Genomic DNA, 23,675 nt, shown 5'->3' with positions numbered 1-23,675 from the left:
CGTAGCTATGCTGATTTTACAAACACAGAACTCTTTTCACGTTGTGAACCTGTGTAGGAATTCATGCATCAATTTATATTAAAATTTAGCATTTATCTAAAAAAGTAATTTGGTTTCTACAGACTAGAGATGAGCTCATACATCACAGGGTGGTTACTCTTTCTTCTCCTTACAAAAGAAGGGGAAAAGTAGATAGAAAAGCCAACATATTTGTATATAGTGCATATTTAAGACAAATTACAAAGAACCTTGAGCTTTTAATCTGATTTTTTTTTCAGTGTAGACATTTTACATTTGAACTTGTCTTACAATATCTTTTTTTCTTTTCTTTTCTTTTTTTTTTAAAGATTGTACTGAGTGTTTATGAGTCATCCTAAATGAGTATGTTGCTCATGGAATAAGCAGGCTCAACCATATGCTTCGTTTGCATATGCTAGTCTGGAGAACTGCAGAATTGCTCATTCCCTTCTTCTTTATTTATTTATTAATTTATTTTAACACTCATCTTTTCAGAATCCTTGTGATTTTTCTCAAAGTTGGTTCATGCATGAGAGTATCAATTTTTATTTAGCAATAATAATAGATTAAAAGACTGAAATTTTAGCAAGATATGGGAAGCTGATAAGATGGAAGGAAAAAAAAGTGGATGTATGGAGACAAAATCTTATAATGCAATTTTGTTTGTTTTTTTTCCAACACATTACACTCTTCCATGTCTTGATCCAGCCAACATCTGAAAATCTGCCTTAACTATTTTGTTAACATGATGAATCATGTGAGAAAGTCCTACTATTATAAAATAATTTTTTTTTTTTTTTTTTTTTTTCCTGGGGGAACAAAATAGAGCATTCTTTTGTTTATCTTTGTTACTGTCTGCCACATGTATCAACACATACAGCAAGAAGCTATTAAAATGTGGAGAGGAGGAAAGATGCAGTATACAAATCCGAGTGGAGAACTGATGAAAAAAAACATGCATTATTGATGTACAGCATAAAGATAGCTTAAACTGAAGATGCCTCATTTTCTAAAAGCTGTGTTCCATAAAGACATTGTGCTTTACACTGTCCTAGATATCACACGTTCTCTTTCAGCTGGCAGTCTTGCAGGGGTAACAGCTTCAGAAGATTGCCTGCTCTTGACATATTTTCTTAGTTTTGGCACAAATGTGGCTTCTGTCAGCAGTCAACATGCCTGGTATTTTCCTCCCATCAACATTATTTCTTGGAAACTCACATTCCTTGCACCAACATGCAGAAACCCACGTTCTCTGGCTGTGTTTGAATTCCCAAGTTTTAAGCTTGTGCCAGCTCCTGACAGTTAGAGGTCCATGACCCACATCTAGACTGGGAAAGATAATCTTCAGAAGACTTAAAGCACACTGAGCATTCATGTATCCAGTTACAAGAAACTTATCTGCCTCTTCCTTCTTCAACCTGAAGATGGACCCAGGGACTTTAGCAAAAGTGAGCTCTGACAACAGCAGCCGAGGGCTTATAGAAAGCAAAGAAAACTGGAGATACTGGTCTGAATCAAACCATAACAAGCTCCCTAGCAGAGAGAGGGCAGATACTCAGGTAGTTTTTCTAAACAAGCTAATACCTACAGATGGAATAAATTCAGTCAGATCTTTGATAAATAGTCCCATTTATTCCTATAGTTATCCATGTGCAGCAGACCAATAATACTCATGCTATAGATAGTCATCTAAGTAGCCCTGATGGCAGAGCAGAAAAACTCTGATTTGCCTCATGCATTTTAGCAGCTGTTTCCTAAATACTAGTTCTTGAATATAGTACATCTATAATGTGCATCTGTGGAGAACTATTGCACTTCAAATGTATAATCCAAAAATTAACCAAAGTTGAAATTCTTCCTGGGTAATGAGTTTCTGTTAGCATACTTATGTGAAATTTATCCTAAGGATTACTTTGAAAAAAAACTTGCATTAACTGGAAGTAACCTGAGAAGTTGCGTTTTGAACAGTTTTCGAATCAGTCTTTGTGTTTTAAGTGAGAGTTTTCTATACCCAGATGAAAATCTGATTAGGTACAAAAGCTTAAGTTTTGTACCAAAATTTTGCTCCAAATTTGAGCTACACCTCTATTTAAACTTTTAATTTATCTTGATTTAAACTTCTGATTTACACCTGACATTTATTCTATTCGTAACTGGGTGATGAGTTATACTTAGAAAAAGATATGTCTAAATTCCTGTAGAAATGTAGTTGCCATAAGTATTTTGGTTTAACCAGGAGAAGTAAATAAATGAATTCAGTCTTACTGGTATTTTGATTAGAGTTTAATGAGTTCAAGAGTTTCAGATAAAGACATATATGTATCCCATTGAATGAATCTTTTCATTATTATTCATTATTATATTTAATGCATGTATTTTGGACAGAATACAGAGACTTTGAACTCCATTGTGAATGTAGAGATCAGGCTTTATCCATTAATTCTTCAATATTCATCCATTATTGCAGTGCAGTATTTCACTGCATTTCTCTTTTAAAATGCTTCTAACTAATTTCAGTTTCTTTGTTTAAAATTCCAGTAACAATAAGAGTTTTTGCTCATTGTTATTTAAGGTTAATATTATGCTTCTGGGATGGGACTTAATAACAACTTTTACAAGGCTAGTTCACACTCATGTCAGTAATGTCAAACCATGGCTTTTCCCAGCACAGACATATTGCAGAAGGTCTGTTTGCCCCAAATTTGTGCTACACTCTCAACAAAGAAAACCGAAAAATGACTCCCCCCTAACTATGGAAAAGCACCTGCTTAGTACAGAAAACTAGAACAGAAATATTCATGAAATATTTGTAGTTATTCTCATGGAAAGATAATAATTAGAATTGGAAGTAAATAATCTATAATTATTCTTAAAGAATATTTTTTAGATTCTGCTTTTCAGATTTTTATGTATTATTGAAAGTAGAGCTTTACTTCCGGATGTCTTCCTTCATTTTCTTTCAGTATTCAAAAAAAATTGAATGACTCTTTCTTGGAGAGAATGATTATAATATATAGTTTTCTATCTCAATTAAGCATGTAAATTATGAATAATGTGAATAGCTGAAAGTGCAGTCAATTTTGACATATTGTGCAATATCCATCCTGTCAGTAGAGCACTGTGACTAGTTACTCATTTGTTTTTTCAGCTGATGGGAATGTGTGCTTAGCAGTGTTAGAAGCATATTTAGCACTTTGTAATAAAAGTTAAGAGATGACAAAGTGGAAGAGGCATTTAAAAAACATGTTTGAGCTGTGAAAGTACAAACAGTGTCCAATGAAAATGCATGAGATCTTACAGTATAGTGTGCTTGAAACAATTTTTTGACTGGAGGCTAACTTTTAATATGCAGTGCATATTACAACAGGAATTGGACCCACTTGATGTTGTTACATCTACCACGAGTAATGGCTATTGATAATTAAAGCAAATATGTCAAATTATTTTTATATGCGTCTCAGTGCTTTATGATTGAGGGAAAGAAATTACCCTTTTCAAGCATCAATTTCTCTGTTCAAGCTTTAGCCCATAAATATTTTCAGAATTCTGAGGACCTTTGCTTTAAAGAAAGAACCTTTAAATTATCCCCAGCACCTAGTAGACCATGATGAGGCAGGATCTCACAGGGTTTTCAGAATATCTGCGAGAATTTACACCTTTACTGAGAAGAAAGTATAATTTCAGTCTTTGTGCAGATTAACTCTTCATTACAGAATTTAAAATAGCTAGAGGCCAAGGAAAGTTCAACTTGATCGTTTGTAACATCAAACAAAATAGGATCATATTCCTGGTGCCTAATGGGGACAGAAAGTTTCAGATAGCATTAGAAGAGAAATAAAGAAGCAAATTAAGACTTAACACTACATTTGCATGCAGTTAACCATTTGCTTTCACCACACCGTAGTTACCTCATAGTCCTTAACTGTCTTTGTCATTCTTTTCAAAAGTAGAAGAGAATTGAGGGTATTATTTTCTTTCCTGTGTTTAATTCAGGAGAGATGATGAAAGCTTCCCACCAATCTAACTTCTTAGGCTTATTCCTTCCATCACCACGTCCCCAGGTTGAAGGCTCACTTCCTATTTAAAAGAAGAAATACGGAGCTTAAAATAGTATTACCCTCTCCCTTCGACTTAACTGCTGTGAGGGGTATACCCTGTTAACATGTTAATTGAATGATAGAGAATGTGCAAAAAGTTAATTTTGTAACACTTTGTAATAACGCTTCCTACTTTCTTCCTTTGAATATCTATAAAGAAAATCATGGTGGCATATTTTGTTGTTAAAAAAAACAAAACAAAAAGAACAACAACAAAAACCACCATTGGATGCCCTTAACAATTCTTCCTAGTGTTGTACACTATGTATTAGTTTTGCATTCTTTGACTAAAAGGTCGTAGTGATTCTCTGAAATTGTTGTTTTCTAAACCCTAGTGTGGTGTGAACATCAAAGTAGTGTGGATTATAATAATCCAAACAAATAACCTTCTATAAACTCATAAGAAAGAAGAGAAGCTGGTTGTTTTCATTAAGAGAGAGGCAATTCATTTAACAGTCACTTGTTGACTGTTTCTGTGTGGTGAAAAGTCTGTCAATTTGCATAAGAAAATAACCGCCAAAGAAATGTAAATGATTGAACTAGGATCTCATTAGCAAAACCTCTCCAGCTACCTGAAGGACCTATCTCTGCTGGCAGTAGATCTAGTTTCAAGTACCTTCTTACCTTTTAAAAACCAATTAACCTTAGGCATTTCTATCAGTTAAAGAAAGGGGAAAGGAATACTGCAGTGTTCTTGGCAACAGATCTTGTAATTCAAAGACAGGATTTTCTCCAAAATAGGCCTTTGAATGACTTCTCTTTTTTGACATTTCCTACATACCTATTCTTTGAATAGCTACTCGTAAAACATGCGTGTTTTTCACTATGTTAGGATAGGAGTATATACTTTTCTGGAAAAAGAAAAAGCAAAACAACAAAACACCAACTAGAAATTTCAATCAAAATGTTCTAATTTAGTTGAAGAGCTAGATGACATTTTAAGTTTTTCAATCAGTAACAGAGCAAAAATATCTGGATAGGGAAAGAAAAATGTTACAAAGTTATTTAAGTGGATGGCGAGGAAATGATTGTTCCACAGTGATGATCCTGATGAACCCAGGTCCTTAACTCCCATAACGTATAAAAGAAAAGAACAAAGCAAAACTATGCTGAAGTAAATTGATTCAGTTCTATTGTAGTCAACAGATGTTTGCCTGCATGTGTCAAATGAGAATAAGGTTCACAATATTCTCCCTCTATCTGATGCACATAGTCTCAGATGTTTTATACACATACAGTTGCTAGGAGTTGGATAGTTCAGAGGATAAATGTAATATTCCATCCCCGGACTCCTGACCTTAGCTGGCATTGGCCAGGTTACAGGCAGCAGGACTTTGGTGGACTCTGCTGGCTTGCTAATGGAAGTTATTGTTTTACAAGAGTGTCTTTCATTTCTGATTCCGTCTCAAGCAAGAGTTTTATAGGATCTTGGAACACAGGCTGGGGCTATAGAAAAAGGTTAGGGAAGAAATTTCAGGGATTCAAGCAAAGATGGCCCAGATTAATAGGTACTTTCAGCACTCTGACCTAGAGTATGGTTGTGTGGCTACAGGCAAGGATTTGCCTGACTGAGTATGAGCATATATGGGAAAAATAGGAGGAGCTTTAAGTGTGGTATATTAGCTCTCCAAAAAGACCCTTTTTAATAAAATGAATTCTGTCTTGGATGAATCTAAATATCTCCTGGAACATTTACATGAGTTTAAGATTGAGATCCACAATCCTTCTTTGTCTGCAGCTGGCTGTCTTGAAGACCTTATGCTCTTCTCCATTACTTTTTTGCCATTTCCTAATCTCATGTACTGTCTCAGTCAGCTCTGATAATTGTAGTGCAGTCAAGATGACCTGAACTAGGAAAAAAGTATCCTGTGTTTTAGAAGATGAGATGCCATGTTTCTTTTGCAGAACAAATAGAAGAAATGAGCATATGGCTGTAATTATGCAAGTGGACACAGTGGAGTACATGTGTTGCCAGAGGCTGAACTAGCATTGCAGTTACACTGCATCATCTGTTCTGCAGTGACTACACATGTAGTTTTCTTTTTATCGTAAAATTTCACTGAGGGAAAAGGTATAAGAAAACATCCAGAAAGATATGTACAAAATAAAGTATCGAATACATTGTGTGGTCACATTCTTACTTACACTGTAGTAATTTGTTCATTTGCTAATGATAATTTTGTAGACAAGAGTCGTTAAACTTATCAAACACATACAAATTAACTTTTTGTTAAGCAAGATACCTTGTGGCAGACAGAGTCTGTGAGTAGATAACGAAGATGTAAAACCTTTGAAGACATCTGTGGGGTAATGAAGTCTCTGTACCCCAAACAATAGTGTTTGTTCCAAATTAACAGCAGTGCAAATTTCATTAGAAACTAGAGCCTTTAGTACAAAGTGACAATGACATTCCTAGGAGTAAAATAGGATATCTCTAACATGCTTTCTACAGATCATCAGTGTCCTCTATAAATATTCCCTATCAGACTATTTGCCCATAAGGTAGAATTTTTGGATTTGTGTTTTGGAACTTTTTTTTCATACCACACTCAGAATTCTGTTCTAAAAACATAAGTTTTCCTCTTGCACTAAGTTACACAATACTATTTGTTATTTCATTCTTTATTTATAGAATCACATTGCAGAGGTCATTGAGCAGATAAAATATCAGAACACTGAACTGAAGTAGAAAATACTTGGAAGATACCAAAGTGAGACTTGGTATTTCAGTATTGGCCCAGATGCATCTGCAGTTCCCCATTCATCAGTGGAATTTTAATCTGCTTTAAAATTATAAATGAGTCCTGGGAAGGTAAAGAGTTATTTTTTGAAGTTTATCTCTTCTGAAAGAAGGATTGGTACGTAACAGGTCAAAAACAATTTAAGAGAGGCTAGACATAAAATGGAACATTGGTCAAAGGCTAAAGTAAGTTTTGAAAGCTAAATATTAGTATTATTTAAACTTACTTGCATTAAATATTGTGAAAATGAATTGTTTGCAGTAGATGCTGGATTCTCTCCAAGCAGACTCTGACTACACCAGTTAAGCATTATGTTTTTGAGAGACAAGGGATTTGTTTTCTAGCAATCATAAATGAGTAAAGAAAAGGGGAGCACAAAGGAAAGTGTACTTGCAGGCAGGGGCTCTGATTGCCACTGCCCAGATTATAGTGTGGTTAAATGTCTGGGGATGAGGCTTGAGAGTTGAGGTTTTGCCAGCAGACAGGAATGCAGAACTGAACAACAAAGTCGTCTGCATGCACTGCTCAGCACAACATCCACGCATTCCAGTGCCACAGCACAGCAACACGTGGGTCTGGGAGGGAGAATGTGGGAAGGTGAGCTGTCTCCTCAGAAAGCTCAGGCATTTATACGCTTGGAGTGGTAGGGGGAAGCATACTTTAAAAATGCCTTTACTGCCCACATGCAGCTTTCAAAATTCCTCCAGTATGATGCTCCAGTTCTGTACAATCCACACTTCAGGGGAAGGGGGAGTTGATATTCTGCCAGTTTAGCTCTTTGATTCAGCTCACCACCAGTGCAGACGAATGCCAGAGCCTGTGCAAGAGTGAGAAGAGGACCGTGGGAGGAAGTCTTCCCTCCTTCAGCAGCAGCTGGCAGAGGCTAGCACAGATGTATTACTCATCCTCACCCTCAGATTCCCCACTGGGCACCAAACCCCTCTTCTGATCACACCACATCAGTGCATCTTTAGACTCTACTCAAGGTATTGCCCAAGGCTAAATCAGAGAGCGGCACCTGTTCCTCTTAACAGGTTTTACTGCTGGCTTTAAGCTCCATGCAAACTTTTAATGTTCTGAGTTACTCTTTCATTTTCAGTATGTTGTCTGTAATTTCCCCTATTCTGCCCCTCTGATTTCAAGCCTCATATGATCTGAAAGACTTCAATAAGTTTGTTTAGCAAGTCAATACCTTGCCATTCCTCTTAATTTACTTTGAATTTCTTCCTGTTCCTCCTTGTAAATCTAGTAAGAAGGAGAAAAAAATAGCTTTAACATGTGGTCTTAAATACTTCCCAGCTGAAAAAATACAGTTAACCAGCATGAGGCTAATGGTCTGATGTACAAACTGATGAGCCGCACTAGTTCCCCTGCAGCCAAATAGCATATTCTGGCCTGTATACACAGCAGCTGATTTCACCCTGAATGTTCTAGTTTCCCTTTTTCCTGCATTTCCGATCTCACAGTAGAGAGCTTTAATGTTAGTTTTGACTCTCTCAACCCATTAGCTGAATGATGCAGCATCAGGCTCCCTGGTTTGTAGGATCCAGCCTTTTTATTTCTCTGCAGATGATAGTCAGCTACTCATTATTTACCTTGCCCTTTCCTTAATGACATGCTTCTCCGTGAACATCATTCAAAGCAGACAATATAATGATTTAAACTACTCTGTTGATAAAGTAGGTTTTTTTTTTCTGTTGTTATCTAAATAGCCCTTTTGATCAAAATGTATTTGAAATTCTATCTCTTGAAAGATCTTTAACACTGAAAAACTGCTTAAAAATGAAAGTTAATAGCTGGTATTATTTGTACTACCAGTAATATGACACTGGCTAAATCCTCTCTTGGTATTGTTTTCAAGTTACTTTTTTTTTTTTCTTTCAACATGCCTCTGATATTTGGGGAATTTTAAGAAATATTAAGTTTGAAAGTGACAGGAATATTGGAGTTCTTTGACTTGCTTTTCTGATAATTATAAGGAGATATTATGTCCCTTGGTACTGGAAAAAGTGTCTAAATGCAGGAGAACTGTTATGAATTAACATAGATTTGAAATCTATAGGAAATAAAGATACAGATAGAGAGAATCCCAAGTCTCCAGACCTCTTAAAATGTTGAAGCTCTTATAATACTTGTATGAAACCTGTCTGTAAGTTCAGTCCATAAGAATAAGGTGAGATGTTTTACTATTACAAGGAAGCAAGAGAAAAAAAGCAACAGTATGTACTTAAAAGTAAAAATAGTCCAACTCTATTCTTAAATGAGAACTAACATAACTGGTATCAATGCCATTTAACCAGTATGAAAACAGGAGGGAAAAAGTATGGGGACTTCTCCAAAAGTATTGCCTCTTATTTCATCATGTTGGCTCAAGACAACATACCATGTCGGTGTTATGGCAGTGAGGTTGAACCTCCCCACCAATATTCCACTACATTTTGTTGCTGTGTGACAGATGGAGGAAGAGGGACACTGACAAAACATCATCTGACATGGAAATGCATATGAAACAAAGAGCTGGAAATAAATTCCTCCATTAGGAAAAAATGGTACTCATTGATACTCATTAACACTCACTGAATGTTTATGGAAACCAAGCAGTGAATGTGAGCACAGTGAAGCAGTGAGTGGTGCGTTTCAGGAGTGGTGACAGAGACACTGGGCCACCTTCCCTGGTGCGGATTTTTATGATTGTGACATGCAGGCTCCGGTTCATTACTGACAGAAATGCATAGCCAATGGTGGTGAGTATGTTGAAAAATAGTGTTTTGTAGCTGAGAATTTGCTCTATCAAATAGTGTTATTGTTCTCTTTGTACCTACTGTAGCTTCCATGGAAACAAATAGAAGGCATTACTTTTGGAGCAACCTACACAATTCTCAGCAGATTCTGAAGATTTGAATCAAGGTCAGATAGCATTATAGTAACCAGTACAGGATAATCTTTCCATTTATTTTTAAAAATGGTCTTTAGATATTAGGTATTTGAGATCTGTGTCCTACAAAGCACCTTTGGATCTGTGAGATGGTTCTAAAAATTATGTCAAATTGTGTGAAAAACTCAGAAAGGTAAACATATTTCAGTTGCCTAAATACATAGGGATCTGCACATCTAAAAAGGTTGAAAATCATCACAAAATGTTAGCAGTGCTGTTTCCCACTTCTACCTATCAACAACAGAAAATTTCTAACCTCCCCCTGAGCTGAACTGCTCAATTTCAAATCAGAGTTATGTACTGAATCTTAATCAGCTTGAGAAGTGGAAGACTAAGAGGAAGTCATTTGAACTCTGAGCTGAGTCTCCCAGGGTTTCTCAAGGCTTTTTCATGATGTTGCCCTAACTGTCAGAGTTCAAATGCTCTAGAGGTTCAATAGCTATGATATTTATTAACCAAGTGGTTATGATCACAACTTTGCCGCTCAAACTTGCTTAGTATCAGCTGACATATGGTATCATATTTGAAATACCACTCAGTAAATCACTGATAATGTCAGTGTAATTGCCAAAAGCTAATACAGAGTGTAATTCTTTTGCCGTTGAATTTGATGGCAAAAATTCTATTGAAGGCAGTAGTGCAGAATTGAATTTGCTAACCAGAAAAATATTTTCTTTTTCCTAGTTACACATAAAGAATCTTTTTTTTTTTTTTTTTAAATCAGCTCTTAAAAAATAAGTTTACATTTACAAATGGAAGCATGTTAAAAATTTTGTGATTGACTTTTTTTTGGTAGATAATGCTGCTGTGACTATTTCAATATGTTTTATTTGTGAGTCAGATGCTAATATATTCATAAGTAGATGAATATATGAATGTAAGAGCTCTGCATATATATCTACTCCATCTGTTATTTCTTTCTGCCCTAAATCTAAATACTCTGTGTTCAGTGCTAGCATTGTTATTAACATCTAATCAAATTTTTGACATATAATAATTAGATGGTATCCATGGACTAATTTTATTCTGCCTTGTAGGGTTTATCTTTTAACTGGTCATTTTCTCATCTAAAAATGCTAGATCGTCAAAAGTATAACTTTTCTGTAAAATCTTCTTTTTTTCCTGGAAAATTTCAGTGACAAGGATTTCTCATGTTCCGTGCAGACTGCCACTGCTGAGACGTGAGAGATTCAGAGTCAACCCTCTGTTCTGTACAATTTGAAACAGAGACTTGAATCCGTGCTTCCCACATCTAGAAATAGCATCTTTAAGTGGTGGGCTATAGACTCAGGCTCTCTCCGGCCTATCATGTGATTAGTCTATTTGTTGTGTGGTTAGATATTTTTGCAGGTTTGTCTGATGTGTGGCTGCCTAGAATGCTTGCATTCTAGGCAAAATTCTATATCCCAAGAGATTTTAGCGTTATAAGAATAGTCTCTATAATTCTAATGCATTTGTGTCCTCTGATTGGAACCAACCACTGTAAGCAAAGATTAAGTGAGAGATGATCTTGAAGATATGCTTCAGAACTAACATTTTCATCACTGGTCAACATATTTGGATGATTCTAGATCTCTTAGTAAAGTGTTGTTATTACAACACGTTTAAATTTGAATGTTACAAACTCCTATTTATCTGAAAAATCTTTGTATTTGTCAACTAATTGTTTGAAAATTTCAGATTTTGATGTACCTGAAGACCTTCATAAAATTAATGCTTGTCTACTATGCTCAATCCGGAATGTATACTGACATTTTTGTCAAGTATGAAAGTAAATTTTCTCTCAGATATGTTTTATAAACTGAGTAGACTGCACAGATTAAGTATAGGAAAAGTGGAGGAGTAACCAGCAAAATAAGAGTGTGATTTGATTACATCAAACATCTTGTCTTGTTTTGTCTGTTCCATGGTTTATCTTGCAGATTTTTTACTCCAAATTTTCTACCTGATCATCACATCTGTTTTTTTCTTATTCAAATATGGGAAATGACTTTTTTCTTTATAGACAAGTGGCTGCAATAGGAGGGAATGCTGGCAGCAAAAGTAATGTCCATTAAAATACAAGAACTTCTCCTTTGCACTGTAATTTAAGACAAAGATTAGTGCAAACAGCTCTGCAGATCAACTACAGATATCATTTGGAGTTTTATTTTTTTCTTTTCTGAAGGCTCACCAGATAATGTGTGTGTGGACTTATTTGCAGCAGGTTTATTACTATATTTGTCTGCTGCTTTTGAACTACTGCGTGGCATTTCATTCTTTTGACCATCAGCTATGGTCAAAACTGCACTCCTTTTCTTATTTTGTAAAATGTATTGCTCTGATCTCCTGTGTCTTCAGTGTCATCTGGTATCCCTCAGGGATCTATAATACTATTTTCTTTTATGTATATTTGTTGGAATTGTGTTTGCAGTCCAAACAGTCAGACAAATAGCTCTTGTCTGTATTTATCACTCCTTGAAGATCTTGTAATAGCGTCTATGGGTGCCGTATGATTGTCTTTCCATTATCAAAGTTTACATGGTGCTAATTTTCTTAAGTGTAGTGCTGAAAGGATGATATGTAAGTAGAAGTGGAACCTCTTAGGGATCTTTTATGTTTCTTGGATTTTAGCTTTTCTGCTTTCCTGGCTTTGCAATCTCATGTTCATGACAGCATCTCGACTTTGGCCAAGATTCAAGGCCAGATTGAACAGCCAGTGTGATGTCAAGGGGACACTTGGCTTAAATTTCCAGCTGGGTATTCTTCTTAAGCAGAGGTATAAAATGGATATTTCTTATTCTTTGTCACTCACTTCTGAACCTCCTGATTTTTTTCCTGGTGAAAGAGTGTAGATCTCTAGGTCTGATGCACCTAGGTGGAATACGGGATACTCATGCTTAAGTGTAACCAACTGTCACAGAAACATTAACATTCACTACAACTAAGAATATGGCACATTTCTGAGGAAAAAGGAAAGGATATGTGTATGACGCTTTCTCAAACCTTTCTTCAGTTAAATGCTAACTCAAACAGGAAACTTTGAAGGATTTATAATGGCTTGTATTTCATCTGCTTAAACATCCTCACTATAATGCAACTCCTCTTTTCTTCCAGTGGCAACTTGTAGGTAGTTTTGATTTAACTTTACTCACAGACAGTGGCTGAAAAGGCCTGCTGATTTGTGTTTGAGGCCGTTGCTTGAGATATGAAGGGTGCAGGGATTCTGGCTCACTCAAAGGGGAGAGTAAGCCATTGTATCCCGACCGGTTCACCATCTTGTTTGAGGAACATCTTCATACTTCTGGTGACTAGAAACGCTGTCTCTCACATCTTTCCAACCAAACTCTATATTTCTTAAGTGTAGCCTTTTTCTTCTAAAACCTATTGATTCTAGATTACTTGGATCAACAGATTTCTGCTAGTCACAGAAATTGGTGTGCTATTTTCTCAGCAAACTTTTTATTGCTAATGATGTGCATTTATTATTTTACAAGGTTCTGCAGATTAACTAAATATTCCACAAAAGAGTTTGGATCACTACAGACAGTGTTATAAGAGGAGAGCAAGTGGCAAACTGTGAGCAGTTATCCATTCCTTCAAAAAAAAAAGGAAATAAATAATTCACATAATGTTTCACAATAAATTTCTATAACCAAGTGGTTTTTTTTTGGTTGTTGTTGTTTCTTTTCTTTTTTTTTTTTTTTTGAACATGGTTAATCTTTGCACTGTGTTCTTAAAGAGCTTAGCACAATGTGGTTATGGCTCATAAGAATTGTATCTAGTTGAGATATTACTGAAAAAAAAAATATATATATATATATTTTTTTTTCTGTCTGTTTCTATGAATTCTGAGTATAAATAAATCCACAGAAAATAAGTGGTCAGCTTGAGATCACTTTCATTCTGTAATTCTTGGAAAATGTTTATGTTAGCGCTTTCATTTCATGCATGCATGCTTGTGCATGTATGTGTGTAGAACATAATGTGACTATAGAAAAATGATGATTAGAATACAAGGCAACAGAATTTACTTTAGAAATAATACTGTCTTAAATCCTGTTTTCAGTTAGATTTTAGAAGGCAGAGAATATTACAAATGGAGATGCAAAAGACTGATAACCAGCCAGTGCAGAGGGAAGAAAGAAGTTGAGGGCCATAAGATATAAGACAGTGTTCTGAGCCAAAAGTATTACATAGAATAAAACAAAAGGTAGGTAGAAACCAGGCCCAGACAGTCAGAGGAAATATGTATGAGATGTGATGTTAGGAGGATACAGCCACTGGTTTTAATCCTGCTCCAGAGTGGAACATTTCCCAATTCTTTGTCTTCAGTCTGAGAAAAGACTTGAAGGAACAGAAAGAGAGATCACATAAATAATTCCAAATGCTCTAAACTGTCATCAAATTAACATACTTTTCATTCATTTCTGTTTTTTTTGTTTCTTTTCTTGATATTTTACCCAAGCAAATCAAATTTCAAATTTTACTCCAGCAAATCCTACTTAAGACAGTTGCTTAAAACTTAGTATCATGAGAAGAATACAGAGGAATGCTGGGGGTGAAAAGGATGGTGACCTGAGAAGCTATAAAGTATGTACTGCAATCTTTGTAGTGCGAACAGAAGCTACAACACCAGGTGAGGTCACCTTGGAAAAAAAAATACAGTGCAGGATCACCATGACAGAGGCTGGAGAGACTCTTTGATGAAAGGCCGGTAACAACTTCCTGTGGTTTCAATATACTGGGCATCACAAAAGAGAAAAAAAAGAAAAAAAAAAAAACAAAGAAAAAAAGAGAGAAATCAGCTAGCATTTAGGTTTAAATATTCCTCTTTCCACCACCTACAAAACCATGCTGTTTTCTGGAGTGTCATGCTGCGATTACTCCTAGTCTATGCTGCCCTCTACTGCTAACTTTCATAGCTACAGGACGATCTTGTAGTCGGTACGTCGCAGAAAGGGTACTTGTATTAGCTTAGTATAAGTTAATATAGGAAGCATTTAGACATATATGAACTATTTAGGATAATGATTAATATGAAGGTGATATGCAGCTCATCATCTTTTCATACCAGTTGTTGGACTGTTAACATGCCATCACAGTAGCTTTCTTATAGAAAGTAAGAAATGGAGATTGCTTATGCTAGAGGAACCAATCCTCAGAAACGTTTTGTTATGTTAATAATTATATTATTCATAAGTTAAAAGACCAGTGATGTGTATTATGTATTCTAATATTTAGCTGCCTTGAAGGAGGTGGAAAACACTAATGCATTGAGTTGGTCAAGCTGTAAGAACAGAACAACCCCTCATAACAATATATTTACTGACATTTTGTCCAAACAAACATTGAATGCACTTGCCAACAAGATTTCTATCATTTATAGTTCTAACATTAACAGATCTTATATAAGAATGTTTTTTTAGTATCTTGTAGTTAATTTGGTTATTTCCCTTGTTGCTAAGTTTTCTCATTGTTGTTCAAATATTTAGAGGTTGCTATTGTGTTCCGTTGTCTTAGCCAAGCTTAGACATGCTTTAGTATGTGTTATTTTTTAAAAAATAATTCCTTGCATGTTCTTAACATTTTCAGTGTTTCTTCTAGAATGCTCTGCGTGTGTCAGGGATGGGATACCCAGATCTGGATGCAGCATTTCAAACAAGTTTCTACGGAGAAAAGAGTTCCTATGGAGTGACAAGAACTATGTAATTACTTTCCCCTACTATTGAAGGCTGCCCCTTTCTGTAAAACCAGACTTAATCCATCCTCTTGCACTATTTCTTGCCCACATTTTTAAATGATTTTTGAATTTCATTGCTATAATTATAATTCCCCTTTCCAGTCAGTAATTTAAATGACCACAGCATTGAAACTTAGAGTGCATTCTCACAAGAATCTATTCCACAGACCAAACATTGCCATCCAGCATTCTTCCTATGTGTTAATTAACCTGTTTCCATTAAACATAAAGTTTTCCTATCTAGGATAAATTGTGTAATTCAGCCCAGAAATTGACTAACTCAAGAACAATTGGCTTATATCTCTACTTCTTTGATTTTTTTAAAGCTATATTAAAAAAATAATTTTTCACTCTGAAGTTCGCTTGTATTCCCTGAAAAATCTGTGCTGGGATGCTTTTGGATCTTTCATCACTGAAGAGCAGAAATCTCTAATGCATCCTAAATCCTGCTGCTCTATCCCAACTGGATATTCCTTCCTGTACCTTGATCTCCTTGGAGACTCTCTGGACATGGACTTTGCCTCAGGTGAGACTGCTCTTCTCAGCTGAAGATGAGCTCATTTTTCATAAGCTCTTTTCAGAGGCTGCATATAAAAGGGGTAATAAATAAAAATCGTTAAATACTCAAGTTTCCCTAAGCATGCAAGGTGTCTCATAGTATCTCCTCTGAAGTACTATGAACCCTTTACTCCCACTTATTTTGGCTATCACTGCTCACTGCTTTGAATTTAATAAGAAAGCATTTGTGGACAAGAGGAATAATAGCTTTTAATTCTCAGAGTGTTCCAGATCCTCTTCACTGAACAACAGGTTACTTCCAATAAAAGTCACCTTCATCTTTGTTATTTTAAATTTTATTTTCAGAAATGTCTTCTTATGTTCTCTTCGTACAAGCTGACTAGCAGATGTGGATAGATGATGCAGTGGGGTTGCTAGAAGGTGGGTGTTTGTTCAGACTGTGTTGCAGTTTTCAAGGCTGAACAAGGAATCAGTCTATAGAGTATTGTGGTACTTTTTAAATCACCTCTCCAGCACTGAAAATCTCAGCCCAAATCCTTCAACGATGTTTATACTTTACATTTATTTAGTTAACAGAAAGGGTACCTTTCAGTACAGATAAAACTGCCTATTCTTTCAAAACCCAATGCTTTTTGTTATACTTATTCATTTATCAATGCTGTGAATGTTTCAGGCTCTCCAGCCATTGATTGCAGGAGCAAATGCTATTTTTCCTGTTTATTGTAATATATTGTCTCATTGTTGCTGGTAGTTTGCACTTGGTTGAGTTTCCCACACAATATACAGGAAACATGTCTATAGCATCAGGTTTCCTCAGATTGATTCTCACAGGGTCTGGGAGGGACAAGCCAATCCTGTGTGCTTTGTGATGTGGCTTCAGGGAGTGATGTTAAATCCACCATTTGGAGACTTCCTTCCTTACACCTTCAGTAGCACATGCAGTAGCCAAATCTTGTCTGCTCCCACCACACACTCTCCCACACAACCTTTGGGAAACTTATATCAGTGTGTGTGCTTTCTTTCACAATTGTATCACTTTCTTTTCATGCACTTAACACATTTATTACCAGTATCCAGTGAGAATACGTGTCTGCAAGGGCGTCTATTTGTATTAGAAGAAAGCTAATGAAACTATTTAGTTAGGGTGTTTCATTTAAATTTACCTTTCTTTGCTGTTGATTAACTGATGACTTGCAAATGTTGACTGATGTATTAAGTTGTCTACACAGAGATGCTGTGGGTAAAAAAGTGAGCTACATGTGCACCTTGGAAAACTACTTAAATAATACCTGCATGTGTCTCCTGGGAAAGCTGGGAAATTAAATGAATGCTGTCTGTGTTTCCTTCATGAGCAATACTTCCCTACTAACAAACAATGAGTTCAGGGGTTTAGAACAGAGACAACTTTATTGGGAGAGGGGGAGTGGTGATGAGAAGGGTGAGTATGGAATTAACTTTGCAAAGTCAGTGATTCATAAATCAAGTCTATTAAACTATGTCATCACCCTTTCCTGCTTCCTACCCTCTTTAATCCTTTCTCCTACAGTTCTCCCTCACCTCCCCCCTATGTTCCACCTACTTGTCCTACTTGTCCTCCCGGATATGCTGCACAATATTTGCAAGCCTGCCCTCCTCCCTTGGTTCTGGGTAGGTAATGAGGTATTTAGTCACTACTCTGCCTCATAACACATTGTTCATTGGTATTTTTTTTTTTTTTTTTAATTCAAAGCTAGCTGAATCAGATATTAGCTTATTTCAGTTCTTGACCTTAAAAGGTCACACTGCCTCTGAAGGCTTTGACTTTTCCCTAGCGTGCTGATTCCAGCTCAGATGCTGGGAAAGATGCCATCAATAGATCTGCTTGAGCTATTGATGGCATCTCTCAGCTCAGCCTAACATGCTGCAGTTGTCCTTGTGCCATCTTAGGTTTCTCAGGTTTTGTGAGGAGGAGTACAGTTCACTCTGGCTTACAAGAAACTCGATTTAAAAATAAGAAAGCTTTTTTTTTTTTTTTTTTTTTTTTTTTTTACCACACTGATACAAATTGCCCAGAGAGACTATGGAGTCTGCATTCATGGAGATACTCAGAAACTGACTGGACATGACTCACAGCAACTATGAGAAAGTGGGTTGGACTATACGATCTCTGGAGATGACTTTCCTCCTCAACTATGGTATGATTCTGTGAAAAGTATAACACTTTCAGTTCTCAGCCAAGATACCTGAAATATTAGTTTTGGAGACATAAATACTACTTTATATGAACCAAATAAATACTAAAAAAATCAGTGGCAGAGTTATTTCTAAACTAACTGCCCCAGAGGGAAATAGTTAGAGGCTTTACTTTTGTGAGTAGCAAAGTTTGTGATTAAATGTTATTAAAGAAATGGCTAAACTTTTGTGTTCATGAGAGACTCTTGAGTGCTCAAATACTTTCTAAAATAAAGTTAACTAAATTCTTGGATTTGCTAATTATTACCTGATGTCAAAATTCAACAGAACATAGCTTTCCTTTGTCCTACCTGTTCTTCTTTAGACTATTGCTACAGACTATTAGACTATTATTTAGTCTAATATATGACTCCCATGATGACAGCAACAAAACATCTAGATCTCCCTCAATAAAAAGGCAGCTGCTTAGTTAGTTCCTGATAAGCCTGACAAGATACTTTTTTTTCCCTAAGTTCTCACACCAAAACACAGCAAGGATGTAATGGCTTCAGGCTGCCTCCTGTGCCAAAATTAATTTTAACTGACCATATCAGAGAAATAATTCTAATTGGACAATTTATACAGGAACATATATATATATATATATGCTTGTTCAATGGCATATGTATTTTAAAACCAAACAAATGCAGTTAATTATTTGTCTAGCAACCTTTAAGAGTGGTTGCATTTCTTTTCTGTCAGGGAATGTAGTGAAAATTTATATCATGGGAAGATTACCATCTCAAGAAATAGAAAGCCAGATGAATTCCTTAGCTCCTGGGACCTTCTGCAGATTTACAAATATATTGACAAGGATGCTTGGTGCTCCATCATTGCTTTCTGTCTTGGCATCCAGTTTACCCTTTTTATCCCTGGCAATTACCTCCTGCTCAGAGGAGCAGCTAAGCATCTCTAAGGAATCTGCTTCTTTTTCTGCCTGACTTACTGTTTCTTTGCAGCTGATTTTTGTTTCTCTGTTTCCTTTCTTTCACAAGAAGTTTATAAGAAATTATAATATTTCTCATGTTCATGGAATTATTCGATAAAGTGACAAGTGCATCTTTTTGTCTGACTCCATGTCTTTTGTCCTTTATCTTAGTAAATCAAATTCAAAATTCATCTCTTTGGATCATTCTGCTTTTCAGGAGAAACCTTCTGTAATTACCTGGTTGGGTTTAACACTACAGGATATACAACAACTTTATTAGCTATTACTAATATAAAGGAAAAGGGTAATGACTAGAGAAAGATTACTATAAAACTTGTGTAAATCCTGCGAAATTATAGAATATTTAGAATACCTCACACCCACATTTTTTTTTTTTTTTCCAAAGAGTTCTATTAAGTTCATGAAATGCTTTTTTGTACTTTACAGGGCTGAGTTGAGGGGATGAAATTGCTCAGATGCCTGAGGCAGCAGACTGACTTGAATCATTATGATTATTCAAATGAGAATTATCCAAATGACCCAGATTTCTTCCCTGCTGCATCATGACAAATTGCTAGACAATGACACCTCTACTGTCTGAATTTCTGTGGGCAGACACATTTGGATACCCATACAGGTAGCTGTATAGATTAAATAAGTCAGTAAGACATATCAAGACTAAAGTATCTAAACTTCAGTGCTTTTAGTGTAATTTTCAAGATTATCAGTTACTGCAGCTGTGTTGGTAATTTTTTCTTTTGTACTTCATTGTCTTTATGATACAAATTCATCTTTATACTGAACAATATCAGAATAAGAAATCTCTTTGCAGTTAGCTGCTGTTGATTTACCTGAGTCATTTTACTTTTCTGAAGTGTTTGTCCTGAACTATGTACAGACTAAGCTCACAGTAACAGTTTGTTTAGCTTACAGAGTTTATAGCTGCAGGCTTATTGCTTAGATGGGATAAAATACAATTTATAGCACCAACTTCCCTAGTAGCATCTCTCTGACTAAGATCTCCCCAGTAACACTATGGGAAACTTTCAGTCTTGGTTGGAGTAATGTGTTCTATGATGACTTCTAAGCAGATTAGATCTCAAAATAGTAGCACTATACCAAAGGAAATGATGAAGGCATATATGTATATGTATTTCCAGATCTTAGTATGTTTAGCCTTTCTTTGGAACTATTCTCTAGTGTTACCTGAAAACTCATTCCATTACCTCTCCTCTCCTCTCCTCTCCTCTCCTCTCCTCTCCTCTCCTCTCCTCTCCTCTCCTCTCCTCTCCTCTCCTCTCCTCTCCTCTCCTCTCCTCTCCTCTCCTCTCCTCTCCTTTTCATCTTCCTTAAAATCTTAAACAAAAAGATGAGCAGGTTTGTAGAATATAGTAGAGCAGCTGTGATTCTTCTGGATATTTAGTAATTATCTGAGCAATCTTTCCTTCATATGATAATGGATCAGACAGGTAAAATCTGTAATAATCCTCTTCCTGTTGTTCTGTGCTCTGTAATATCCTTTTTTTTTTCCGTTTTTTTTCCTTTTTTTTTTCCTCCAGACAAAATATAATTGAAGAAAAAATCCTGCTGTATCTCTCTGTAACAAACCTGATTCCATTAGAAAGCAGTCTTAAACTCTAAAAGAAATAAACTTCACTGTAAACAAACAAGATCTGACATTTCTTCTAATATCTGGCAGAAGAACAGTTTAGGTTGATGCTTACAGAAAGAAGAAGAAGAGTGTATCAGTGACCTCCTAGCTTTCTATATTGATAGAGTATGGCTTGTAGAACACATTCCAATCCTTGCGGAATTTTGATGAAGCACCAGTTTGCACAAGATATTGCTAACACATTTTTATCCCAACTGTTGTGCTCAGAATGAAGTGCTATGGACATAAGAAGCACGTGCATTATCAGTTACTCAGGTCTGCAGCTCACTGTGATTTTAATTCTCCACCTTCCTAACTCTTAAACTCTTATTTTTTTCCCAACTACATAAATACTGTATGAAAACGAGAAACTCTGGGTGGGCCATATATACTTATCAGAATTCAAAACAGTTTGATAGTTTGACCATAATACTGTGTCTCACAAAGTTGCATAGCTTTTGATTTGAAACTGGCCTGCATTCAGCTGGTTAGGATGATACACAGCAAAAACTGCTTTCTGTCAGTGTCAGTGTCAGTAAAAACTCACTGGCTGCTTGGAATGACTTCTCTGATTAGGACTCCTACGTTGCTTATTATTATCCATTGTCTCCAAAAATAATATGTTACATGATATGTTACTACAAAGGTTAGATGAGAAATAAATACATGAAAAACTACATATGAGACAGCTTCAGCTTTCAATAGGATATGAATAAGAATGCCTCAGAAGAAGAAGGATGTGGAGATTCCATCCCAAGCAACTGTGATACTGTGCCTCTGCAGCTTCTGACAACAACAGGAATGGACACTGGTAGTCATTTTGTATTGAATACTAAGATTGTATGCCACTGTATCTGTGTATCACACTAGAGAGCACAGAAAATCTGAAACACAAATTAAAAAAGATAAAGTACTTTAGACTAAATGTTTAAAATATTTCCATGTGCACCACTGAATTTGTTTGGAAAATATACTGTCCAGAAGATAAGATGCTTCTTACCCTTCTCTTGCCAATAAAGCCTGTTTTAACCTTGGAATCCTGAGAAGCATTAAATTGAATGATCTATTTATGTCTAAGTGATAACTTCCTAAAATAAAAGATCTCTCAGAAAAAGAAGTGCCTGTAATCACTAAATCTGACTGCAAAGTATCCTGTACACCACATAAATGACAACACCGGCTTCAGAATTATTGTCACATAGCCTGTAATCCTGAGCATCTACACAGAATTTCTGTTTATTTTCTATATATAAATGTATCTCTCATAAGAAGTTAGTTGTCTGTTATTGCAGACAGAACTCTTCATTTTCTCATACTCTAATGAGAGTTATATTTTTAGTTCACCTTTTTTTAAGCTAAGATCGCAAAATCTTTGTCCTGTATACAGATTATTGCTCTCTTCCTTTAGTACAGCTAAGTACTAAAGATAAACTTTGTGCTGGAATTTCTGAGGAGCAGGAAGTCTCCAAAGAGTATATAAAATCAGTAATCAACTCAAGAAAAATTTCTCGCACATATCAAGCAAAAATAACATCTTAAATTGACATATCTGTCTTAAAACAGATGCTGCACAGATGCTGGCATTTGGTTCAGTGGAACAGGAGTCCTCAAAGACTAGTGTTAAGAAGTAGTTGCTAGGTTTCATAGTTAAATGGAAAAGCTGAAAATCTCCATCTAGCATTGACTCTGTGTTATAGGTCAAAATGAGAAAAAAGGAAATATAGTTATTTCAATGTAGTTTCTTAAATCAGGACAACAAAGATACTCTGTTGGGATTATCATTAGGCCAACTGTGTTATGCCTATCTTGGATGACATGCTTCTCTATCAACATATCATGCATTAGTCATTCTCCAGGCATAGGCAGAGTGATGAGATACAGAGGGAAGAAAGGTCTTATAAAAGGAGTTATGTGATACGAGAATGGGAAACTTCAGGATCTTGGAGTTGAAGACCTGCCTTTGGATCTTCAGTGTTTGGTTGGTTTGGGGTATCCTAGGGAGGTTCTTCAGCAGTTCTTACATTTAATATGAAGGATTTCATCTCCAAATATTGCTCTAATCCCTGCTTTCCTCAAGGAAGCGTGGAAATTATTTTCCTACCATAAATACGGGATATTTGCTAAAAATTGAATGCTGTAGATGAAACATCCGAGATACCTGTTGAAAACTCCTCTTCACAAGGAACAGATGGTTGTATGAGAGAATTTGTACTTGTGCCAACAGAGTCATTCCAAACACCCACATTGTGAAGGTCACCAAGTGCAGAATTAGCACAGACACCAGCTTTATGATGACTGTTGCCAAGTCCTAGCTGCACCTGGCTGAAACTGAAACATAATCATCCTGGGGTGAGTCATATTTGGTAACTGTATCTAGAGTAAACCAACCAAATACCTACCAAGCTGAACTAAAACATTATCTGTTCATTAAATTACCTTTAAAAAGCAATTTGGAATCTCTGGATCTACAGCAGAAAAAATGATAGAAGAGCCAAAGAGAAGATTCCTGGAATGAACTCGCATGCAGAACTCCAACATTTAAGTCTTAGGTTCCTTGCCAACTAACAGAATCTCTTACATGAGAAGCTACAAAAGCAGCTCAGTTTGACCAAGAAACACTAAACATGAGAAAACATTAGGAAGAAAATGCTGATCTGAAAATAGCAACATTGTTGAAAGTAAACTGACCGGAAATTTGGAACTCTAGGATTTAGTGGAAGGAGGGATTGACTATTTTAATTAATGTGCTTAAAAACAAGTTAATTGCATTCTCCTAACAGTCATAAACTTCTCCAGATATCACATACTTCACATTGATCTAGAGAAATTTCCAGCATTTTGTGTTTTGAGATG

The 23,675-nt window shown here is 35.9% G+C and overlaps 1 long non-coding RNA gene across 5 annotated transcripts in view; it reads left to right on the top strand.

Moving 5' to 3' along the window:
• LOC104917421 (uncharacterized) overlaps positions 1-21,919 on the top strand; it is a 74,329-nt gene extending 52,410 nt beyond the window's left edge. For 2 of the 5 annotated variants that reach the window (XR_014880834.1, XR_014880836.1), the window contains 6 exons: positions 15,378-15,478; positions 15,872-16,039; positions 16,378-16,452; positions 18,085-18,206; positions 19,619-19,808; positions 20,731-21,919. This is a non-coding gene — a long non-coding RNA (uncharacterized LOC104917421). Of the gene's footprint in view, positions 1-15,365; positions 15,479-15,839; positions 16,040-16,377; positions 16,453-18,084; positions 18,207-19,618; positions 19,809-20,730 lie in introns of all 5 variants that reach the window. The other 3 variants (XR_014880835.1, XR_004158859.2, XR_014880837.1) reach the window with 3 other exon arrangements.
• The last annotated feature ends 1,756 nt before the right edge of the window (positions 21,920-23,675 follow it).

The sequence above is a fragment of the Meleagris gallopavo genome, chromosome 1 (genome assembly GCF_905368555.1).
Source record: "Meleagris gallopavo chromosome 1, MGAL_WU_HG_1.1, whole genome shotgun sequence".
Lineage (NCBI taxonomy): Eukaryota > Metazoa > Chordata > Aves > Galliformes > Phasianidae > Meleagris > Meleagris gallopavo.
This window is presented reverse-complemented; position numbering and strand designations above follow the sequence as displayed.